Source organism: Triticum dicoccoides, chromosome 6A (genome assembly GCF_002162155.2).
Source record: "Triticum dicoccoides isolate Atlit2015 ecotype Zavitan chromosome 6A, WEW_v2.0, whole genome shotgun sequence".
Classification (NCBI taxonomy): Eukaryota; Viridiplantae; Streptophyta; class Magnoliopsida; order Poales; family Poaceae; genus Triticum; species Triticum dicoccoides.
Window position 1 is genome coordinate 453,321,777 of NC_041390.1, and position 19,262 is coordinate 453,341,038.

The window sequence follows — 19,262 nt, forward strand, 5'->3', positions numbered from 1 at the left end:
GTAAGTCATTATGCATCTTGCATTGTTGATGATGTGTGCTCTACAACACCCTTGCACACGACGAAGGCAAGAAGACACGAAACATTGTTGTGATGAGCACGAATATGCTTGAAAAGGTGGGAACTAAAATGTGTGCTATTATAGCAGACATTGTTTTGTTGCAGTATGTATCTCTAATTTGGAGATTCATCCGTGCGTGGTTCTGTTTTGTTGCCGTTCGTATAACCAATTTATAATGATCTCAAAACCCAAATCTGGTGAATTTTATGAAGCCATCAATGTCAAGGTGTCGTACTGCACCGACGAGCCTTATATTTTGGCAAATCAAGCAACACATATATTTTTCTTGGAAGACACCATTGCAGGTAAGCCATACTAGAGAGTATTAAAATAGATTGAGCAGAGTAATTCGTTTAACAAAGTTGCACAACCAGATGATTCTTACACTGCTACTAATGTAGTGTGTGCCATAGATGTTTATGATATGTTAGAGGTCAAACACACCTATGAGCTTGGAGAAAAGATTGTCTATCGGCGTGTGCAAGTATATGAGTTGATAAAAAAGAAGCCAACTTTCAAGGACATTGATAGTTAAGATTCATACTGACGCATATGGTGATGATGTTGATGCTGGTGCTGCGGATCATGATTAGATTGCTTTTGTTGTATTTCCATGTGAGCATTCCTAGTTGTACTTTAAGACAAAGTAAGGAATATTTGGTATAGACTCAACTTCTATCATTGCTCATTATTAATTCATCATACTACCCAACCTTATTATTTGTTACATCACACATCCTACGCGAATTGCAATGTTTTCTTTGTTCAACACTCTTTTTTGCAGATACAAAGAAATATAAATGGTGGGTATATGTAACATAACCCCTTGGTAAAGCCCTCCTTGTGGCAGGCTTTAGCACATGGATCCACCCTGCATGCTATTTTCCGATAGGTACTGCTAGCTACCTCGCAGGTCTTGGCTTCTGAGCCTACAAAACAACCACATAATATGATGTACAAAAGATTAAGATCCTATGAAGTTCCATCCAAAAAGAGGATAAAATTAGTTTGCATGAAGTAGGAATTCCACATATTAGTGGGAAATTGTTTTAGACACATTTAGGAAGTGCCTTGTTCTTCATGTGAAGTTTCCAGATAATACTTACAAGGAACTAAAAGAAGTGGCATGAGTAGTAGAACGCATAACAGTCTTGGCACCTTGATGTCGCCCATTTCTTCAGGAATGAAAAATCACAAAAGCAAGTACACGAGAATGGAATAGATGCACATCAGAATAGGCTACGCGATATCTTATAACATGGAAAGATCAGACCTAAAAATAGTCAAATACAAGATTGTGTGATGCTATCTATAAGATATGTGTGTTGGAATTTTGATATTCTATCTGAAAGATGTGACTATATCAGCAAGAAATCCGCTCCAAAGGAGGATATAAACCAGCATATTTATGGAGTATAATAATAAAGAACTTTAGCATTTCCATGCACACTACAATTGTGATGTTCTATGTAGAAGATGTGGCTTTATATGCATTAAATCCATTTTAATAGAGGATATGAACCAAAAAAATTATTGAGTATAACAATGCACACATTTACATTCTACCTATTAAAGTTGTTGCATAAATGCAGATTGATTTTCTAAGATGATCGGATCGTCACCACCTAATATCGGACAAGCTATTTTGCTTTTGATCCATCACACAAGGGAGAATATTACCTATTAATAGGCCATCATGTCTTACAACTTGATAGTTAACATATAAAAATACATTTGTAAAGAACAATTTTTGTGTGGTCTTCGCTTGCAGAGCTTCTGGTTGTGATGTTGCGGTGGGATCGGCGATGACATCCTTCTTGCCGTCCTGGCGGTCTTGGTCTTGTTGCATGGGAATGGAAACCTTTGCTAGATTCCTCGGGAACCCATGCCTGTGCTTGCCTTCTGAGCACCAAAGAGGAAACTGCCCCTTCTGTGCCCGCTGGCGTCCGACTTGCCATGGTCATCATGGCTTGCGTCATGGTAGCCTCATGAGGTCGGGAACCTGCATAGGAATCTCCGCTCCTCGAGAGGTCACCTAAGGAGGCCGCTCCCTCTGGAGGTCTTGGTGTCTCCCGCCTTGTGAAGCTTGGCCCCTAGCAAGGGTCTTGTCTTGGTGGTCTTATAGATGGGCCGTACCAGGCCGTCGATGGACCCACGCTATGGGTCGTAGGAAGGCAAGTCTGGGTACCCTGGTTCCCAGAATGGCGACAGTAGCCCCCGGGCCCAAGGCGCACTCAGACTTGGCTTCGAGACGAAGCCAAAGGCCAAGGGCGAAGCGCCACGGGCCGCAGTCACCTGCGGACTAGGCTGATGCGTTACACTTGTTGGGACGTGGGCGTCTTCACTTCCCCACGCGCCTCGACAACTGCTTGACTTGACAACTGCCCGATGCCTGCACCTTAGCCATCATTGCCTCGCTGTGCTCTTACCTTCTGCTCCTCCTCCTCTTCACAAACTTGTGCCCTCTTTGCTACATTCTGGGACAACTCGGACCCGCCTCACCGCCATGGCTCCCAGGAAGAAGATGGGCAACACTCCTGCGGCCGCGGAGCCCTCGCCAGGGCCGGAACCAACGCTGAACCAGTCCACGATGATCAACTGGGAGGGGCTGGACAAGGTCCGGCACGCAATCACCGCCGATTCCAACGAGTGTAAGGCAACGAAGGTCTGGCCCGCCTCCCGGACCTTAGCTGACATGGAGGCCACCGAGATCCCCCTTTATCTCCACGCTCTTTTTGCCGGCCTAGTGCCTCTGTTCTTTGATTTCTTTAAGCTCGTGCTCTCGCACTACCAGATCCATGCGCTGCATCTGGATCTCGGATCTATCATCCTCCTCTTCGCCTTTGCCTTCTTGTGTGAGGCCTTCCTGGGCATTACCCGTCCATGGCCTTACTTCGCCATTTCTTCTCACTCCACTTGGTCGACAGTAGGCAGCGCTCGGGGTGTGTGTCGCTTCAGGTGGTGGTGACGACTGCAGGCTCCGGCATCGACTTCATGCTCCACCCGGATGCGAGGGGGTTCCGAAAGTAGTGGATGTATGCGGACGTCACCACGCGCAACCCCCTGCTCCTCATCCCATCGGCACCGGCGGAGCCGAGCTCTGACTGGGGGCTCGCAGAGCTCGCGGACCCGCAGCTCGCACATGTCTTTTCCGGGTTGGCCAAGTTGAAGGAGGCGGGGGTGACGACATCGATGGTGGTGAGGGAATTCGTCAAGCGGCGCATCTCTCCGCTCTAGTGCCATACTCGCCCAATGTGGGCCTTCACCAGCCCTGACGACCCCATGAGGCCCCAAATGCCTTTGCTCCCTTCCAACACATTGTGCGGGGTGCCCCAGATCCTGACTGGAGAGGCGCCCGTCGCGCTTCCTCCAGAGGGACGTCCTTTGTACAACTGCCTAAACGCGAGGGCTTTGGCCAAGAAAATGCCATGCTTCGACTGTAACATCCCAATTTTCAATTTGGATGTTATACACAGATCATCATATGCATATCATATTTGTGTGATCCTAGAAATCTTAAGCAACTCAAGGACCCAAGGAGAGAGTTGGAGGTTTCACAAAATTTTCATATTTGAATTTAGTTCAAATTTGAAAAGAGGGTCAATTTGATTTTAATATTTTTCTCTCCAATTATTTCCAATGATAAAAATAAATGAGAGAAGATAATATGACTTCTTCAACAGAAGAGAAATATTGGAGAAGAAATTTTAAAATCAAATTATTATTTTATTTGTATTCTATTAGCTTGAATTAGAGAAAACTTGCATTTTCGAAAATTGCATTTTAGGCTAGGTCTGCTCACCGGCAGCGTTCGCAATGTGCAGGTGTGCAATGGGCGATGGGACCAGACCCCTGCGTGCACAGGATTTGGACCGGCGTGCTGACCTCTCTGTTCTGCCTAGGTTGGGCGGCGACGTGTTGATCTTCCGAGGCCGGGCATGACCCAGGATGTGTGTCCAACCAGAGTGATCGAGCGTGTTGGGTTATGTGGTGCACCCCTGCAGGGAAGTTTATCTATTCGAATAGATGTGTCCCTTGGTAAAAGGACGACCCGGAGTTGTACCTTGACCTTATGAACACTAGAACCAGATATTTAATAAAACACACCCAGACAAGTTCCAAAGACATCTTGGTGATCGCTTTCCCACAGGGCAACGAGGGGAGGATCTCCGGATAGGATTATGCTATGGGATGATACTTGGTGAACTTCCATCTACTCTCTTCTACATGCTGCAAGATGGAGGCTGCCAGAAGCGTAGTCTTCGATAGGACTAGCTATCCCCCTCTTATTCTGGCATTCTGCAGTTTAGTCCATCGATATTGCCTCTTTACACATATACCCATGCATATGTAGTGTAGATCCTTGCTTGCGAGTACTTTGGATTAGTACTCACGGTTGCTTTGCTCCCTCTTTTCCCCATTTTCCTCTTCTTCTCGGTCGTCGCAACTAGATGCTGGAACCCAGGAGCCAGACGCCACTGTCGAGGACGACCCCTACTACACCGAGGGTGCCTACTACTACGTTCGGGCCACTGACGACCAGGAGTAGTTTAGGAGGATCCCAGGCAGGAGGCCTGCGCCTCTTTCGATCTGTATCCTAGTTTGTGCTAGCCATCTTGTGGCAACTTTTTTAACTTATGTATGTACTCAGATATTATTGCTTCCGCTGACTCATTTTTGTTCGAGCACTTGTATTCGATCCCTCGAGGCCCCTGGCTTGTAATATGATGCTTGTATAATTTATTTTACTTTTAGAGTTGTGTTGTGATATCTTCCCGTGAGTCCCTGATCTTGATCGTACATGTTTGCGTGCACGATTAGTGTACGATTGAACCAGGGGCGTCACAAGTTGGTATCAGAGCCAACTACTTGTAGGAATCCCCCTTCCAAACTCCTTGGCCGAAGTTGAGTCTAGTCATCGCAAAACTTTTACTAACATGGCTATGTGGCTTACGGGCCCACGTCACCATTGGGTGGTATTAGGATCTTTTATTTCTCATCTATTCTCTCATACTCTGATCTCTCTTCTATTAACGTTAAATGATTTTACTTACTCTGACTTTAGGTTCTTGTAACTACTTCCTCCCGGCGAGCCCCTTATTACAGATGATCTCCTGCTACACCAGAATATTCCAAAGATACTCTATGATGTTTTCTCAAGAGTTTATACCATCGCTACTGCAATTCCCTTCCTTCTATGACCCCCTATGAATAAGCACATACATTTTCCATTCATACAATCACCCCCCATTGATCTTGTTATTACAAGATACCCCGAAGTTTTCTATATTGTTCCAAGAATACTTTGTGCCTACTCCCTTGCAGTTCTTTGCCACATGAATGCCCCTACGGGTAGATCCTCGCACTTATCTATTATCCGCTCATCGCCAGTTGATTCACGTATTTCACAAAAGTCTTTGAAATACCATTTGATCTTCCAAAAATCCTCAGCAACCTATTGCTCTTGAAATTCTTGCTTGCTTACATTATGGTTAATCACATAAGTTTAGTAATCTTATTGGCATTCTATGTCATTAACATTTTGAGTCCATGATTCGATATGTTGGGAATGGACGCAATCATCAGTCAATCCTTATAAATTATCTTTCCGGCTCAGACGTCTTCCGAACATGAGGTGGTTCTCGAACAATCAAATTGTCGTTGATTGTACCCCTACGGCTATTCAACTTATCCATCCCTAAATAGAGCGTTGCTTCTGATCCCTTGACTTGGAGTTCATAATTCATTTGCAATTGAGCTTTGAATTAGTCAGTTGCTTCTATCTTCTGATCTCCTTCCATTCTTCTTCTTCTTTTGGTTGAGTAACGATACTCACATCAGCTTCGTTATGACCCGTTAGATCCTTTGTTGAATTTTCATCCGACAATGTCCTTTGTACACAAAAACCTAGAGAAGTTCTTTCCCTGATACATAATGCCATTGGTAAATCCTATTCTCTGATATGGCCAATGATGCTCTGCCTTCGAGCTTGAGTTATTTACTTCTGAACTTTGTAGTATATGTTCCTAAGATACTCGATGGGTTGGACCAATGCATTCCCTAATCTGTGCAAACCCGAAAGATTTCACAGATCATACTTATCTGGTATTGCACCAGGTAAAACTTTCAACAACTAATGTCATTTCAAAAAGAAACGAGAAGTGAATGGAAGGTTATACATTGAAGAAGTGGGAGTCGACCTTGAACTTTCCGTTCATGCCCGTGGACATGATGTAGATCCTATCATATAAGCTTCTTGTAATAATAACTATTTCCTTGATTAATATCATCTGGTATCTATGAATTGATCCTTTGCAATCGTGGTTCCGACCATATTTTCTCCTTGATTCCATTTCTTAGGCAAGTGAAAACACTTGCCTTCTACATATCAATACGCCGGCCCAACCTCTATTTTGATCTACCCTCGAGTATTACCCCCTGGTATCTCGAGGATATCAACCCATTGCAGTACATCTTTTGAATTTATGGTGAAGTAGTACCTTTCCCTGTCATAGTCACTCCATGGGTTCTGGGTTGTCGTCAACCGAGAACACCGATTAGTGAATCGAATCGACATTGTGATTTAGTACTCCTAGTACTTTGCTGTTGAGAAGTTTAATACTCCCTCACGTCATTCCATGCCTGATTGGCTACACCATTATCGTGCTAAATTTTAAATGTGCTGCCTGGTCCTTCCTGGAGCACAAATTTCGATGATGAGCTAATCTTACGTCGATCTTCCTCATCATATCATTTCTCCTTGAATGGCAAACTTGTTTTCGAGTTTGGGTCATATCCATGGTGCAAATAACCTTTTGCTTCATCATTTCTATGACTGGATGCCATCGCCGATCGATTACATCTTCATGAAATCCCTCGACAAATGTGTCGTGATCATTAGTAGCATTCCGAGCTTTCCAGGATATCAATTGAATTCATGATGAGAACTACCATCCTTGCCCTCGATGAATTGTGTTATCATCGACCACTTTAGTGTCTTCCCTCCAACACAAACTTGTTCGTGTGTAGTGTTACACCTTGAGTTCCTTGCTATCCAGTATTTGTTCTTCTTTACTTTGGAGTATTTATGTCAAGGATGTTGTTAGGATTACTCCACCTCTTAAGAATTATTGATATAGTGATACTTCTCACCATCACCATTCTTTCTTGGTCCCCGTGTTGTTTCTAACCGGAATGCCGACAATTGAACTATGATGTGCGAGTTCAAATATTCTAGCAACCCTATTGCTTGTAAGTAATGAATGATAGTTTCATTCTTCATGTGTTGGTTATGGACTCATCATCCTAACAATGATCGTGCTACTTAGCCCATATTTTTGGGTGCACTTTTCGATCAATGTCTAAATTGTGGATGTTTTCCTCGAGCATACGTTAGTATATCATTTGATCTCACAAATGTTATCTCCTTGTTCACATAATTGTGGAAATCCATCTTGTTGGAATTCCATCAGCCACATCCTCGTCTTCTCCTTGGTCTCTTATTTCGGAACTCGCTTCCATAGTTCAAATACCGAGAATCTTGCAATGTCATCTCATCAATTTGTGTCGCACCATTTCTTCTCAGGCATCTTGACTCTGAGGTATCCTGACACCAATTAGATCTCAATCTCGGTCAGATATGATGGTTGGAACATATTCCCAAGAGTTATATGACATTGATCTTTGACTTGATAGGGTGATGTCATTCCTAACACCTGACTGGAGGACCTATTCACTACTGGAATCAGCTTCTTTGCTATCCACCATGGCGGACGGCAAAGGCACAGATCCCGGAGGCAAAGTCCTTTGCCGTCAGCCAGCAGACGGAAACAGGTCCGGCTGAATAAGCTATGGCAAAGGGCACTTTGCCGTCTGCTGGCGGATGGCAAAGATGAAATCGTCTTTGTTGTATGCCAGCAGATGGCAAAGATGCCCTCCCTTTGTCATCTGCCAAACGCAATATTTGCCGTCAGCCTCATAAAATCACAGACGGCAAAGAAATTAGTAAATATTAAAAAAATATTCGGCGAGCAGCCTGTCTGGCATCCTGCGTTTGGCGTATCCGGTGCCCGGCGAGCAGCACTCCAACAATACAAACCGATGAGGAACGAACGGACGATGATAAACACTACAGTACCATAAACACTTTCTCCAAGAATCGACGAATGAATTTCAACAATACATTACCCACAAACACTACAGTATACACGAATAAATTACAAGAGATTTGATTTAACGAGGAGCTCCAATCCGCCCGTGGCTGCATCGGAGCTCACCACGCTCATCCGAGCGCTGGATCCGGTCGCGACCCCGCCCTTTGTTATGGGCCAGCACCCAGCACCCTTTGTTGCGGGCAGAGCTGCCGCAGGCTGCCGCTGCTCGAGGTGGGAGGTGGTGCGGCATTGGGTATCGGGCCGGCGGGGGCAAACGGGGACCAGGCCGGGCACGGTGGCATCGAGGGCGAAGAGAGAAGGGGCCGGCACCGGCAGGCGAGGTGGTGGCCTGAAGGGCCAATGAGGGCCGGGGCCAGCGGGGGCAAACGGGGACGGGGCCGGGTATCACTACAAAAAAATACACTTCCGTGATGATACGTGTTTGTCACTGTAGGTCGCGTTTTCTGTCATGCATGTACATCCATGACAAATTTGTGACAGAATCAAGATAGTCATACCTGTGCTGTCGTAGAAGTGTTCCATGACATTGCCAAAATTATCATCACGGAAGTGTCCACTTCCATGACGATAAATCGCGCGTCACAGAAGTGCTTTCGTCAAGGGTGACCGACACGTGGCATCCACTGTAACGGAATGCTGTTAAGCTATCGGGTGGGATTTTGGATCCGATAACTCATTAACAGCCACGACCAATGCCGATTTTCCACGTGTAAAATTCTCATTGGCTGACGGATCCAACGGTCGAGATGGGCCTATGATATGTTGACACGTGGACCGGCCCAAAAGTGGCCCACAAAGATTAAATGGGCGGCCCAACCGAAGGCCCATAAGATTTAGCACACCATAATGGGCCGGCCCAGCTAAAGGCCCATAAAATTTAGCGGACCATAATGGGCCGGCCCAGCTAAAGGCCCACACGATTTTGCAGACCATAATGGGCCGGCCCAGCTAAAGGCCCACAAGATTTTACGGACCACAATGGGCCGGGCCTGCTAAAGGCCCACAAGATTCTGCCGACCATAACGGGCCGGCCTAGCTAAAGGCCCAACATTCTCTGTCAAATCGGCCCGTCAACGGCCTGTCCTAAACTTGTCATCAACGCGGCCCATGGTCACTTCTGGCCCGTTAACAGTCCGCTAAGTAATTGGGCCGAATTACGGCCCGGTGTATTTCTGGCCTGTTAAAGGTCCGGCTTCATTTGGGCCCATTTACAGGCCATCAAAACTTTCGGCCCATAAACGACCGTGAAGGATTTGGGTCATATTCGGCCATGTCTGACATTCGGCCTGTTAGAGGCCCACTATAGATTTGGGCCACTCTCGGCCTGTTGTCATTTTCGGCCTGTTAACGCCGGACGTAAACCATGGGCCATATGTGGCCCAACGTCATATCAGGCCCATTAACGACCCATATAAAAATGACGATAATCTAGCCCGACTAAAGTTCCGGCCTGTTAAAGGCCCGTGTATTAGGTCGGCGCATTTACGGCCCGTCCGAATTTTGGCTTGTTAAAGTCCAATGGGTTATTTGGCATAATCAGGGCCCAATCTCACTTTCGGTCTATTAAAGGCCCATGTATTTAATGGGCTCGAGATATTTACACCTGTAAATGGCCAATTTTTACTGAGGGCCCAAATTATATTTAGGCCTATTAAAGGCCCACTATGGGCACAGGCCTACCAGAAAAATATGAAAGCTTATGCTGATTTGGGCCCAGATATTTTTAGTGGGCTACATGCCAATTTCGGCCCGTAATCGTTTTTAGCCCAATTGGAATGGGCCCGACGAATGTTGGCTTGTTGGGCTCCTACGAAGCCTTCGGCCGATTACATTACTAAGATAAACCTACACTATACAAAAATAGCGTCGTGATTACTGCAGCCTAAGGCAGCATCATAAATGTTGTATCACAACAAAATAAATTCCAACCATACAACAAAAGGCCTGTTGGCATAAAGTTTACAGTCCTTCCAGATAAAAGCACCATCAGATGTATAGAAGCATAGATCATTTGACCTGAGTGCTAATGTTTCAGGTTGTAGAATCTGATGGAGAAGCACGATCTCCACCTTTTTTCCGCCATTGCTCTTGAACAACGAAGTGAATGTCTAATAGTCTGGTTTCAAAACCATTCATATCTTGATGATATTTCTCAACCATTATTCTTGTTTCCGAAACAACGTCCATTAGGGATCGGACTTGTGTCTGGAGCATAAATATATCACTCTGTCTAGCCGGAAGATTTTGTTCAGTAGGCGATTTGGACGAGGTTACCTTGACAACCAACCCAGAATTACGCAGGAAGGTGCTTTTTGCACTGTTAGTGGAGAGATACTGACGCACTGCCGCAAGAGGTGACATTGTGCCTGTAGTAGCCTCGTCACCTTCAGGTGGTTGTGGTTGTTCAATCATTTGTTCCATAGCTTCCTGAAAGTTTGAACTTGTAGATTAGGGTACCAGATAAGTTAATAATGAGACAAAAACAAACAAAGTAGGTTAAACGTTTATACATAACTTATTTTGGTGAAGTACTGTAATACATTAGCATGTATTGTAGTGCACTACATAATAAAATCACTTTCGGAACATATGTCCATGTAGCATGCCTACTGTACTGTCTATTTCCTCACATCGTTGACATCTAAGGATAAAGAGACATGGTTTAAAGTAGGATGAACATAGTATGGCATCATTCATATCATGGGCAAACAGATATAAAACAAACAGGCTATTTTATCATTGTGTGCGCACGTGAACATAACAACTAGATTACAGATCAAGACCAAAAGAATATCCTTCATCTCTTTTAAACCATGTAAGGTGAAATGATACGTTAAGACAACTATGAATAAAAGTGACCAGAACTGGTGTGCTCATGCCCTTCATCTTGCTGGTGTGGCAATCCTTGAAGATTTGCACTGCATTCGGTTTAGGTTCTTTTTGGTCCGCACGGGATTTCCTCTGTATTTGGAACAAGTCAATATAGATACGATAATATGGCACAAAAAAAGAAGGAAGTAGCAGATTTACAAGAGCCTCGTAGTGTGCAATATAGCTACGAGATCCTGTGGTCTGTTGGAATTTCACTTTAGAACGGTTGGTTTTGTTCTTCAAACAGTTACCCTAGAAGAAGATACACTTGTAAGGCACATACATAAATACAAGTTCAATATGTGGTCTGATCAAATACATATAGCCTACCTGATACTTTGGATCAGACCAGTGTTTAACGAGGGCTGTCCAGTCTTCATCTGTAATATATTCCACTGGAGATGTTTGGGCGATTTCATTGTTAGCCTTGCCTTCAAAGTGAGATTTCTAAGGTGGTACCGATACTGTCGCAGAGCAGACTGAAAAACGTGAGTGCATGCTTGTCTAGTTGCATCATCTTTCGGATCCAACTTGAACCTCATCTGTTGAAAAAAGAATGTGAGTCTTATTAGGAGGAAGCTAGAAAGTATGGGACAAAGCAAGACAATGTTACTAATTGCGATGAATAACATTACTTATGGATAAATGTGACACTCCAAGATTTTTTATTTGGTTTTTCAGCAAAAACTTTGTTGGTTTTTGAAAAGAGGCCATTTATTTTTTTTTCCAGAAAACCTTCCTCTTAAAAAAAACTTCTTTGGCAAGGAATTTTATTTTTGTATCCTGTTCAAACTATGGTGTTTGATCATTTAAAACTCTTTCTCTAATGGTTCCCTTCTCAAAGTATATTTTTGGAGATTATTCTTTTTCTTAGAAAAAGAACTCTATGAATTTTTAGGTTTTTCTTATCTTGAAAACCACCCATGGTTTTACCATGTCTCCTATAGTAAATCTTCTCAAAATCCCTCCCTCCACCTTTGAACAATCTAAATTCTCTGTCTCAACAAGTCCAAACAAGTTTTGGATTTTATTTCAATTATTTTATCTCTCAAATCATTTCTGCCAATTATTTTGAGCTTAAGTGATTTTCAAAGCAAGTACCACATTGCCTTTGAGTTGTTATCCCAAACCAACTTCCCTGGATTGTCTTTAGTACCCACAACCTAGAACCATCTTGATCCACTCTTCTTCTTTTCAAAAATTTCAAATTTCACTCACTGCAAGTTTGGACCAGATTTGACAAATTTGATGAAATTCATATCTACACTTCTCCAAAAATTCCACAAAAATTCAGGCAGCCTCCTGGTGCAATGAGAGGCCACTCCACCAAACATCAGCTCAAGCAGAGCCTCCCTCATGCCAAAATCATTTCGTCAAACACTTGGCCGGCACTGTTTCCGTAGACTTTCAGAAAAATTCAGAAAGTTCAGAGTTGCAGCGTCGTTTCTTCGTTAGTGATCGGTCACCTGTCCACAGTGCGCTTGGCGCGTTGCACGTGGCCCCTTCTCCCTGGCCAGCACCCCGCACGCGTGCTTGGCATCTTCCTGGCGTCAGTGGCCGCCCGCGCCGGCGTGTCTTGCGGCGGCCAAACCACCGTAGAGGCTGACAAGTAGCAGAACGGCGGCATAACGCCGTTCTGCGCCGCCCTTTGCTCCCTAGCTCTACGCGTGGCTCATGCATGCCAGCGCACGCCCGTGGTACCGTCGCCGTGGCCTGGCAAGCACAGAACGTGCTCCCTGCCGCCGACGGGCCCGCACCGCCCCGTTCCGTCGAGCTCGCCCAAAGCACCCAATCCTGGATCGTTTAGCACCTAAACGGACCCAGTGAACCCCCACGACGGCGCTCAACCCCTAAACCTCCCCGACCAATGCCCTGCGCCGCCGTAAACTTCACCGGAGAACCCCGTTCTCGGCCACCGCCTCGGACCGCCTATAGAAAGGGCTCCCGAGCTCACCCTCGAGCACGCACCACCACTACACCTCACCAAAGCCCCGCCAGGCCACTAGGAGGACCTCGAGGAGGTCTCCTCCGCAAACTCCGGCCGCCCCGATCCGCCTCGGCCACCAGCTCGATTCGCTCCGGTGAGGCCATCCCCGGTGCCCAAACCTCGTCTATAGCCTCCTCTAGCACCCAGTAAGCTAACCCCAGCGTCAATTTGGCCTTCGCAGCTCTCTCCGACGAGGCCCTCGACCACCCAAACCGCCGTCCGCCGGAGCAAGGCTCGCCGTCGACGTGGTACTCGCCGGCGACCACCACCACCACCAACCGACGCGGAATGGCGCCCTGAACACGGAGGTACTCTCCGATCTCCCTGCCTCGCCGTGGATCGCCGCCGACGACCACCGCGGCTCTCGGGCACCGTCGAACTCTGCCGCCCCGTTTCAATATTCAAACCTGACGGGCGGGACCCGCCTGTCAGCCTCTCTATCCCTTCTAAGCGAAACGTTTTCTGAAAACGTCTTCTGCCAAATGCGCTTTCCCGCTGGGCCGGCGCATTCTTATTCGAGTCATTTTTCTGTTTTTGTAAGCTAGCCCCAAGGAACTTTCTATTTCATTACAGATTAGTCCCTGGACTAAAACCCTTATAACTTTTGAACAGAAAGGAATTTTTGAATGATTCTTTTTCTGTCCTCTTCAAATTTTTGTCTAGTTTTTTATAATATTTATTTGAAAAATATTTGGAATAATTTTTGTGCACCTCACGGTATTCACGATAGCGCGTATATTTTCTTTATACCATAGATACCGAAGGAGGTGACGGGACCGCGAACTTCACCAAGCTAGGCTCCGACTACTCTGAACCAGGCAAACATGTTTGAACTTTTGATATGATGATTGTTTTGGCATGTTTGCATTAAGTAGTTTATGGCATGTTGATGAACATACCGACGAATGTCATGTTACAAGCAATGATGAGGCAAGTGAGTTTCGAAAATCCATGAGTGGATGGATGTGAGTATGCATGGCCATGTGTTGGCATGAGGATGGGTAAGATGGCAGTGTTGTAGCATGCCAGTCTTATGCCAGGCTATATGACTTCAGTGTCAACCCGTATCATTCCAGTTCCTTCCATTCTTCCTTCCCTGTACTACCACATGTTTTCCGCAAGGAATATGGCTTAGTAAGGTGTAAACCGCTTTCCTGGTACACACCAAAAAGGAGGCCGTGATGATGGTTCCATGGCCCTGGATTAAAGCCAGTCATCTGGTTAGGGGGCATGGGTGTTTCCGGTTGGGACCGAGAGGGGCGCACCCCTTGGAGCGCGCTTATAAAAATTTGATCCCATGCTATTCGAGATTGTGATCTCCCCGTCTCAAAAGTTTTTCTTGGACGATGTCTAGGGTGATTCCTAGCATCGAGAGGTAGGATGGGTGTGTACTGGTTAGCTGTGTTTTCTTCCGAAATACCGTAAACGGAACTAGTCCTTCGTGACTACGGAAATCCGTTGGCTATGGGAAAAAATTTGTACAAACTCTGCAGAGTCATATATTCCTTTGAATCATCTATTCCATGTCCAAGTTCGGTATTATCTTATCCTGACCAAATGTCAGTTTTGATGACAGAGACTCCGGTGAATCACATGAGTGCTAAGTCCGGTTAAATGTTTATTCCTGTGGATGGACTAACCCGTTTATTCTCATGAATTGAATATTTATTATGAGTATTATTTACTTGTGAATAAAAGCCCTTTCTGTGATGTCGCTCAGATGTCCGACTGTGGCATTGTTATTATTTACTTTCAATAAAAGCCCTTTCTGTGATGACGCTCAGACGTCCGACTGAGGCATTGTTATTATTTACTTTGAATAAAAGCCCTTTCTGTGATGTCGCTCAGATGTCCGACTGTGGCATTTCTTTTAAAGCCCTTTATGTGGCGTTGCTCAGACGCCCGACTGTGGCATTTCTTTTAAAGCCCTTTATGTGGTGTCGCCTAGACGCCCGACTGCGGCGTGCTTTATTTATTCATCCTCCTATCGAGGTGTCGCTTCAGACACCCGATTGGGTTTACAGTTATTTTGTTGGGTTTTCGAGCAGACTACCGCCGACCCCCTTTTTACCTGTCTTGTTTTTATGAATTAATGTGCCACTGTTTAAAATTAATTATGACTCATCCATGCATGCATTTGTTATATCTTACGTCCGAACTGTCTTGCGAGTACTTTCAAAGTACTCACCTCGCTTGTTGATTTGGCCAGATGCTGACGAAGGCGATCTCATGGATGAAGAATTTGATAGCGAGTCCGACGCCTAGAGGAATCCCAGTCAGTCTCGTGCGACCCTGGATTTGGTCACTGTATTATATCCGCTTCCGCTACCAAATAAATTCATCGAGCCTCACCTCGACGCTCGATGAGATGCCAGTTTTAGAGTCATGTATCTCACTCCCCGCTGTGTTTTTCCACCACCACCCTATCCTCGAGTCAGTAGTATGCCTCCACACCACTGTGTCATGTCCGCCATTATGTATAATTATTGGCGTGCTTGTAATAATTTGGTTGAGCAACCGTAGCTCGACCCTGTAATATATTTTATGCTACTGGCTTATTGTATCAAGAATTTGTCTACCGGTAAGGAGGATTTTCCTTATACTGGACTCAAAAGATTGGTTTCTCAATAAACATTTTTATTGGAAAACCGGTCGTGACAAGCTTGGTACTAGAGCCAGGCTGACTGTAGGAAGCCACTAGGTGCGATCGCTAATTGATTATTAGCATGATAGAGCCAATTTATATTTTTCTGCAATTGTAGTCATTTCTGACGGTCAGCATAAATTTATGATCTGACCATTCAGAATTTTTGCCTACTTTTGTAGATGGCCGACAACAGCTGCGAGTCTCAGACCTTCCCCAACGTGCCCGATGGGTTCGTCAAGCTTCTTTCCTTCATCGTTCAGGCCGCGATGGGGCCATCTGTGCGCCCAGTCTTCACACTCTGCCAGCACCGAGTCAACGATAGTCTGACCATGCACCAGGTCGCGGTGCAGCTCAAGGGAGGGCGTGGAGAGTTACGTCGCTTCCGGTTCTTGGGAAGAGCCATGCCTACGGAGAGGCATGCTATGCAGATGGCAGCCCGCAAGGCGATAGCTCGTCTCAGGGATGTCCTCCCCATGATGAAGACTCGTCGTTACCGTTATCTTCCATGCCATGTGCCTTACACCTGTCACTACGCATTCTCCTGCCCCAGAGGAGAACGAGACGAGGCTTTTGAGATGCTTATTGAGTATCTCCGGGCCCTGGAGGCAGCCTTCGACAACCTGGTGGACGACTTCGTAGCTGCCCGCATGGACTCAGTCCATGGCTGTGCTGCCAACAGGAGGGAGCTGCTGCCCACCGCACCGCCACTGACTTTTGTCTCGTCCTCAGCATCTTATGCACCTACTCGTCGCCTGCCTTCTACCAAAGAATTCAACCAAGTCATTGCGCCCACTCCAGCGCGCACTGCACCACCCTGCGCGCCCACTCCTGTTCGTGTTGTTCCGCCCCTGGCACCCGCTCCATCTACTCGGCGCAACACTACACGTATGGAGCCTATTACCGAGGAGGAAGTCGAGTCCCCAGCCTCGCTACGCCTCACCCTTGGCAGGGCAAAGGAGGTCGTCAACATCTCCGCCTGAGTACGCTTAGCCGCCATGCAATGTACCGCTTTGTATGATATGTTTATATGTACATAGGTTGTGAGAAGTAGCCTGTTTGCGCATCATGTAGGATCTGGAGGAGTGCACTAGCCATAAATAACATGTCAGGTATATGTACGCATATCCTGAGTGATGTATTGTATAATTATTGTCTGCGTGCAAGATATGTAATGAGCAGTCCTTCTCCGTGCGCAAATCGATTTGTTTTTCTTAAGTAAACTTGGTTATTTAATTTTATTTGCCAACTTTATGCATTCATGGAATTGTTTTTGCGACTCTTTCCGCTTTTCTTATGGGTTTTACAAAATACATCCCCAGAGTGAAAAATGTGTCGTCCTTGGACTCGCTCCATGCCAACTCCACCAGAGGAAAATTATGATACACAACCCAGCAACGAGTTCACTCAGGGACAATCAAGCCAACAGGGCAGTGAATCGGCACTTTCACAAATGTGTCGCCTTTATGAGCAGAGTCAGCAACAACATCGGGAAATGATGAACCAAGTCATCAACATGGGAAATCACCAGGGACAGTATCAGCAGCATTCCAAGTTATCTGAGCTACAGAAGACACATCCCTAAACATTTTATCATACTGACAAGCCTCTTGAAGCCGAGGATTGGCTTTGAGATATGGAGAGAAAATTAATTATTGCAAAATGTTTAGATCTCGAGAAGGTACTATATGCTTCGCACTATCTCACAGGAGCAGCTGCATCCTGGTGGGAGAATTTTCTGCACATGCACCCTAACGAAAATGATATAACCTAGGATGATTTCAAGGAAGGTTTCCGTGGTGCGCACATTCCTAAAAGTATTATGAAAATCAAGAAGAGAGAGTTCGATGACCTCGGACAAAGGAACATGACAGTGTCAGAATACAACAGTCAATTCACTCTATTGTCTTGCTACTCCAATGAAGAACGTATGACTGAAAGCAAGAAGATGGAGAAATTCCTTGACGGTCTGGCGCCCGCGCTTAAATGCCAACTGGTCGTGCACACTTTTCCAGATTTTAAGACTCTAGTGGACAAAGCCATTACTCTGGAAAATGAGAGACGTAGCTTGGAGGATTTCCGCAAGCAAAAAAGAGACCAGACTACTCTTGCGCGCAACCACCGAAGCAAGGCAGATTTTCAGAAGGATGGGACACACAAGCCTACGACAAACGTCTCACGCCCAACCAAGAATTTCCATGCAAGGGACAAGGAGTTCACGTATCGCCCAGGCGTTACTTGCTACACTTGTGGAGAAGAAGGGCACTATGCCAAACAGTGCCCCAAGCCAAGGAACTCAACCCCGAAGCCAAACAACGGTGGAACTAATTCCGCGCCCAAGCGCAACAATTTCAACCCCAACAACAACCACAGGAAGGGTCATCTAAACCACGTGACCAAAGAAGAAGCACAAAACGCTCCGGATATCGTACTCGGTACGTTTCCTGTCAACACAAATCCTGCAACGGTTTTGTTTGATTCTGGAGCTTCTCACTCATTCATTTCGAAAAGTTTTGCTTTATAAAATAATTTTTCGATGTTTCCTTTGGAAAAATCCATGATCATCAAGTCCCCTGGGATTCAGCAAGTTACTCAGAGTTACTGTCAGAATGTGGTTATTGAGTTCGAAGGATTGATATTTCACGCCAATCTTATTGTGTTGGAAAATAAAGGACTGGATGTCATCCTAGGGATGGACTGGTTAACCACCAACAAAGGTTTTATTGATTGTTTCAACCGGACCGTAATTCTCACACACCACCACGGGAAGACAATAAAAGTATCAGCCAAAGAAAGAAAAATACCCCGACAGCCGAGATTGAATAAGGTGGACGTTTCCGAGCTAAACAAGGTTCCGGTAGTATGTGAATTTCCAGACGTATTTCCCGAAGAACTACCAGGCATGCCACCAGACCGAGAAATAGAATTCAACATTGAGCTAGCACTAGGAACCACCCCCATATACAAGAAACCATACAGAATGGCACCATCCGAGTTGATTGAGTTGAAGAAACAAATAAAGGAATTGTTGGACAAGGGATACATTCAAGGCAGCTCCTCACCGTGGGGATCACCAATTTTATTTGCCAAAAAGAAGGATGGAACACTGAGATTGTGCATAGACTACCGAGCACTTAACATGGTCACAGTCAAGAACAAATACCCGATGCCACGGATAAATGATTTATTTGATCAGCTCGCTCAGGCCAAGGTATTCTCAAAAATTGACTTAAGGTCAGGATACCATCAATTAAAAGTGCGAACAGAAGATATCCCCAAAACAGCCTTCACCTCCAGATATGGACTATATGAGTTCACAGTAATGCCTTTTGGATTAACGAACGCCCCCGCATATTTTGTTCACCTCATGAACAAAGTATTTATGAAGTTTATGGACAAGTTCGTTGTGGTATTTATCGACGATATTCTGATATACTCCAAGACACCAGAAGAGCACGCGGAACATCTCAGGATTGTGCTAGGAGAACTCAGGAAACACCAATTGTATGCCAAGTTCAGCAAGTGC

At 45.4% G+C, this 19,262-nt stretch overlaps 1 long non-coding RNA gene across 1 annotated transcript; it reads right to left on the reverse strand.

Annotated features, from left to right (window-relative positions):
- Positions 1–723: 723 nt before the first annotated feature.
- Positions 724–1,359, reverse strand: LOC119314317. Its single transcript, XR_005152261.1, has 2 exons — positions 1,167–1,359; positions 724–989 (listed from the first exon to the last, which is right to left on the reverse strand). It is a non-coding gene; the product is annotated as an uncharacterized LOC119314317 (long non-coding RNA).
- Positions 1,360–19,262: the final 17,903 nt, after the last annotated feature.